At 42.0% G+C, this 6,449-nt stretch overlaps 1 protein-coding gene across 1 annotated transcript in view; it reads left to right on the top strand.

Annotated features, from left to right (window-relative positions):
* WNK2 (WNK lysine deficient protein kinase 2) overlaps positions 1–6,449 on the top strand; it is a 106,403-nt gene that overhangs the window by 73,439 nt on the left and 26,515 nt on the right. The window lies entirely within an intron of this gene.

The raw sequence follows: 6,449 nt of genomic DNA, 5'->3' as shown, positions 1-6,449 counted from the left end.
TATTTCCTGCTTTCTCCTCTAGGGTTTTTATGGTTTCCTGTCTCACATTCAGGTCCCTTATCCATTTTGAGTTTATTTTTGTGAATGGTGTAGGAAAGTGGTCTAGTTTCATTCTTCTGCATGTTGCTGTCCAGCTCTCCCAGCACCACCTGCTAAAGAGGCAGTCATTTTTCCATCGGATAGTCTTTCCTGGTTTGTCAAAGATTAATTGGCCATATACTTGTGGGTCCAGTTCTGGGTTCTCTATTCTATTCCATTGGTCCATATGTCTGTTTTTGTGCCAATACCATACTGTCTTGATGATGACAGCTTTGTAGCAGAGGCCAAAGTCTGGGATTGTGATGCCTCCTGTTTTGGTTTTCTTCTTCAATATAACTTTGGCTATTCGGAGTTGTTTGTGGTTCCATACGAATTTGAGGATAGCTGGTTCTAGCTGTGAGAAGAACGCTGGTGCAGCTTTGATGGGGATTGCGTTGAGTGTGTAGATTGCTTTGGGTAATAATGACAGTTTCACAATGTTTATTCTTCCGATCCATGAGCATGGAATGTTTTTCCATTTCTTTGTGTCTTCTTCAATTTCTTTCATAAGTTTTCTATAGTTTTCATCGTATAGGTCTTTTACATCCTTGGTTAGGGTTACTCCTAGGTATTAGATGGTTTTTTGTGCAATTGTGAACGGGATCAGTTGCTTGATTTCTCTTTCTGCTGCTTCATTATTGGTGTATAAGAATGCAACTGATTTCTGTACATTGATTTTGTACCCTGCAGCGTTACTGAATTCAGTGATCAGTTCTAGAAGGCTTCTGGTGGAGTCGATCGGGTTTTCCATGTAGAGGATCATGTCATCTGCAAAAAGTTAAAGTTTGACGACTTCTTTGCCAATTCTGATGCCTTTTATCTCCTTTTGTTGTCTGATTGCTGCTGCTAGGACTTCCGACACTATGTTAAACAGCAGTGGTGAGAGTGGACATCCCTGTCATGTCCCTGATTTCAGGGGGAAAGCTCTCAGTTTGTCCCCATTGAGGATAACATTAGCCGTGGGCTTTTCATAAATGGCTTTTATGATGTTTAAGTAAGTTCCTTTTATCCCGACTTTCTCGAGGGTTTTTATTAAGAAAGGGTGCTATATTTTGTCAAATGCTTTTTTCTGCATCTATCAACCGGATCATATGGGTTTTTTTCTTTTCTTTTGTTAATGTGATGTATCACATTGATGGATTTGTGAATATTGAACCAGCCCTATAACCCAGGAATGAATCCTATTTGATCATGATGGATAATTCTTTTTATATGCTGTTGAATTCGATTTGCTAGTATCTTGTTGAGTATTTTTGCATCCATATTCATTAAGGATATTGGCCTGTAGTTCTGTTTTTTTGTTGGATCTCTCTCTGGCTTAGGAATCAAAGTGATATGTGCTTTGTAGAATGAGTCTGGAAGTCTTCCTTCCATTTCTATTTTTTGGAATAACTTGAGAAGGATTGGTGTTAACTCTGCTTTAAATGTCTGGTAGAATTCCCCTGGGAGTCCATCCGGCCCTGGGCTTTTGTTCGTTGGGAGATTTTTGATGACTGATTCAATTTCTTCACTGGTTATGGGTCTGTTTAGATTTTCTGTCTTTTCCCATTTAAATTTTGGTAGTGGATGTGCCTTTAGGAATTTGTCCATTTCTTCTTGATGGTCCAGTTTGTTGGCATATAATTTTTCATAGTAATCTCTGATGATTGCTTGTATTTCTGAGGGATCTGTTGTAATAGATCCTTTTTCCTTCGTGATTTGGTCTTTCTGGGTGCTCTCTCTCTTTTCTGTCTGAGGAGCCTGGCTAGAGGTTTGTCAGTTTTGTTTATTTTTTTAAAAAAACGAAATCTTGGTTTCATTGATCTGTTCAGTTGTTTTTGTGGATTTTATCTTGTTTATTTCTGCTCTCATCTTTATTATTTCTCTTCTTCTGCTGGGTTTGGGTGCTCTTGCTGCTCCCTTTCTAGCTTCCTTAGGTGCCCTGTTAGGTTTTGAGTTTGCACTTTTTCTAGTTTCTTGAAATAGGCCTGGATTGCAATGAACTTTCCTCTTAAGACTGCATTTGTTGCATCCCAGAGATTTTGGATTATTGTATTTTCATTTTCATTTGTTTCCATATATTTTTTAATTTCTTCTCTAATTGCCTGGTTCGCCCAATCATTTTTCAGTAGGGTAGTCTTTAACCTCTACATTTTTGGAGGTTTTCCAAACTCTTTCCTGTGGTTAATTTCAAGTTTCATAGCATTGTGATCTGAAAGTGTGCATGGTATGATCTCAGTTCGTTTATACTGATGGAGGGCTGCTTTATGGCCCAGTATGTGATCAGTCTTGGAGAATGTGCCATGTGCACTCGAGAAGAAGGTGAATTTCCTAACTTCAGGATGCAGAGTTCTAAATATATCTATGAATTCCATCTGTTCCAATGTGTCATTCAGGTTCATTGTTTCTTTAGTGATCTTCTGTCTGGTTGATCTATCCATTGCTGTCAGTGGGGTATTAAAGTCCCCTGCAATTAGCATATTCTTATCAATAAGATTGCTTCTGTTTGTGATTAGTTGTTTAATGTATTTGGGAGCTCCCGAATTCAGCGCATAGATGTTTATAATTGTTAGCTCTTCCTGATGGAGAGACCCTGTCATTATTAAATAATTGTCCTTCTTCATCTTTTGTTACTGCCTTTACTTTAAAGTCCAGTTTGTCCGATATAAGTATGGCTACTCCGGCTTTCTTTTGGTGTCCAGGTGCATGGTAGATGTTTCTCCGTCCCTCTAGTTTCAACCTGAAGGTGTCTTCAGGTCTAAGGTGAGTCTCTGGTAGGCAGCAAATAGATGGGCTTTGGTTTTCGATCCATTCTGCTACCCTGTGCCGTTCGACTGGAGCATTCAGTCCATTGACATTCAGTGTTGTTATCGAAAAATGTGGGTTTAGGGTCATTGTGTTCCCTGAGTGGCTTCGTCAGTTAGCATCTGACTTCAGCTTTGGTCGTGATCTCACGGCTCATCAGGTTCTCTGCTGTCAGCGCTGAGCTTACTTCAGATCTTCTCTTTCTCTGTCTCTGTCTCAAAAATAAACATTTAAAAATAAAAATGGGCAAAGAATCTGAATAGATGTATTTCCAAGGAAATCCTATAATTGCCAGCAGATATGTGAAAAGGTGCTCGTCATCACTAATCATCAGGGAAATGCAAATCAAAACCACAATGAGATATCATTTTTCACCTTCCGAAATGGCTTTTTTCATAAAGACCAAAAATAACACAAGTTGGCAAAGAGTGGGGAGAAGGGAACCCTGCATCCTGTTGGAGGGAATACGGACTGCTAAAGCAACGTAGAAAGTTGTATGGAGGTTACTAAAAAAGTTAAAAATAGAACTGCCGTATGATCTCACAATCCCACTTCTGGGTATAGATCTGAAGAAATGAAATCCGTGTCTCGAGAAGATAGCAGCGCCCCCACATTCGTCCCCATGTTATTCACGGTGGCCAAGGTACGGGGACAAGATAAGCGGGGACAGTTGAATGAATACAGGAAATGTAAATATATACAGTTCACCCGTAGGACCAAGGAAACCCTGCCATTTGTGACCACGTGAATAAACACGGAGGACAGCGTGCTAAGTGAGATACGCCAGAGGGATAAAGACAAATACTGTATGATGTCTTGGGGGAAAAAAAGAAAATTCATAAAACCAGAGAGTGGAATGGTGGCTGGCAGAGGCGCAGAGTAAGAAGCATGTGATCATCTCAATAGATGGAAGAAAGCATTTCATGAGATTCGAAGTCTGTTAATGAATCTAAATAATAAAAAGTATAAAGGTGAATTGGTTTAATTTGACAAAGAATATTTAAAAACAACCAGTATTTCTTTAACAATTTTTTAATGTTTGTTTTTTGAGAGAGAGTGCAAACAGGGGAGGGGCAGAGAGAGAGGGAGACACAGAATCTGAAGCAACTCCAGGCTCTGAGCTGTCAGCGCAGAGCGCGACACGGGGCTCAAACTCTTGTGCTGTGGGATCACGACCAGAGCTGAAGTCGGACGCTCAACTGACTGAGCCCCCCAGGCGCCCCCACAGCAAGTGTCTCTAATAGTGATATGCTGAATGCTGTCTTTTTGAGATAGAAACCAGTGAGACACTAATTATCATTTATTTGCATTTCGTCCTGGAGGTCTTGGTGCAGTGTGGGGGTAAGATACCAAGAAAGAAAAGGAGGAGAGGCATAGAGCGAGGGTGAGGAAGAAGAGAAAGGGGAAGAAATCATAGAAAAGCAGCAGGATTGAAGAAGTCTGCCTCTTACAGTGAAATCTGAATGTCTGCAGAGGGACCCTCCAGGTGATTCCAGACTGCAGCTCAGAGCCGGTTCCCTGTCTACTTTTTGTAAATATTTCTGGAGGTCATGGTAATGGTACAATAGTTTTTTTTTTTTCATTTGGAAAAAAAAGTCATCTCAAAACAAGGTTTTCCAAAGTAGAGTTTGGCGTGATTTGGTACCAACGTAAGGTGGGCGTCCTTCTGTTTTCGATTCCAACCGTAGTCACTCTTCTGGTGGAATTCAATGCATAATGAATGGCATGTAATAGATGCTCAGAGCTGAGTGATTATTCTGCTTTTTCAATGCAATTCTATATTGGTCTTCTATAAGAGGTGATGTTTCTTTAAAAAAAATTTTTTTTTGATGTTTATTTATTTTGAGGGAGAGAGAGAGACACAGTGTGAGCAGGGGAGGGGCTGAGAGAGAGGGAGACACAGAATGTGAAGCAGGCTCCAGGCTCTGAGCTGTCAGCACAGAGCCCAATGCAGGCTCGAACCCACAAACCCTGAGATCTTGACCTGAGCTGAAGTTCAGATGCTTAACCGACTGAGCCCCCCAGGCGCCCCTAGAGGTGATGTTTGTAACATTACTTTTTATTAAACATTTGGACAGAACAAGATAACGATCTTTTACTTAAGAAACCATTGCTATAAAATTATTGTTTTGGATCAAATTATAATTCTTTCCAAGGAATATGTTTGCTGAAACTTATCCCACTCTGAGGTGGAAATTATCATATGTTCTTCTTTTCTTTTTTGCAGTCATAATATAATTTCATTTTTATCTATGTTTAATGACACGTATAATTGTAAAAAGCTGTAACGCTTTGAAAGGAAGAAATAAACTAGCATTATTTGTTGACAAAGTGCCTATATACATGGAAATTAAAATTTATGAAAATAAAATTAATAAGTGGGCTTAGTGAAGTAGCTAGATACAAGATCAATTTTTCTATACCAGCAATAGTTAGAAGATAGAGATTTATAGAATTTCCATTAGTATTAACATAATGCCAAGCATCAAACAGAGATGGCTCTAACAAATAAGTCCTTTATACCTCAGACCTTTAATAAAACACTGAGAGAAACTTGAGAAATGAATGAAAAGACACACCATGTTCATGGATTAGAAGATTCAATAGTGTAAACACATCACTTTTCCTCCAAATGGATTTATGGGTCGATTCACTGTGGTCTGTTACAATTCTGACATTTTAGTAGGCACGGACGCGTTTAGTATACGCTATTTTAGGGACTGCAAAGGTGGGGAAAACCAAGATACTCTATAGAGGAAGGAGACTGTTCCGTTGAGTATCGGACTAATTCTGTAAACCCACAGCTGTGGAAACGCGCTGGTCCTGAGCAGGGGGCCTTGAGCAACGGAGTGAAAGCCCCCAGCGGCGTGCCCACGTGGCGAGACAGGACCGGACTGACTGCTAAGTGGGGATGACAGGGCTGTTTTCATGACAAAGAGGGAGGGGCGCCTGGGGGTTTATGCATCCCCCTCTTTGTTGTTGTTGTTGTTGAGCTTATTTATTTATTTGAAAGAGCCTGTGAGTTCAGAAAGAGAATGCCAAGCAGGCTCTTCACTGCTAACAGGAGCCCGATGCGGGGCTCAGATTCACAAACCATGAGATCATGACCTGAGATGAAACCAAGAGTCGGTCTTACCTGAGCCACCCCGGCACCCAAGCATCCGACTCTTGATCTCAGGTCGGGTCTCGAGCTCAGGCTTGTGAGTTCAAGCCCCGTGCTGGGCACGAAGCCTACTTAAAACCAAACACAGGGCCTCGGGGTGGCTCAGTCAGTGAAGCATCTGACTCCTGATTCGGCTCTGGTCGTGACCTCGAGGGCTACGAGATCGAGCCCTGCGTCGGGCTGTGCGCTGACAGCACGGAGCCTGCTGGGGATTCTCTCCCCCTTTGTTCTCCCCCTAGCTCGCCCTCGCTCTCTCGATAAAGACCATATTAGGTCCGGTTACAGTCCCGGGGATGACGGGGACGGTGGGGCCACGAAGGCTGCGGGAGGGACCGGCGCAGGTGTGCGGGGAGCAGCCCCCCACGGCCCGAGGCCCTGCGCCCCGTCGGAGGAGGCCCGGCGCGTGCGCACTGGCGTGTCCACG

This window comes from Suricata suricatta, chromosome 13, assembly GCF_006229205.1.
Source record: "Suricata suricatta isolate VVHF042 chromosome 13, meerkat_22Aug2017_6uvM2_HiC, whole genome shotgun sequence".
NCBI lineage: Eukaryota > Metazoa > Chordata > Mammalia > Carnivora > Herpestidae > Suricata > Suricata suricatta.
Note: the sequence above shows the minus strand (reverse complement) of the source record. Positions and strands in the feature narration are given on the sequence as shown.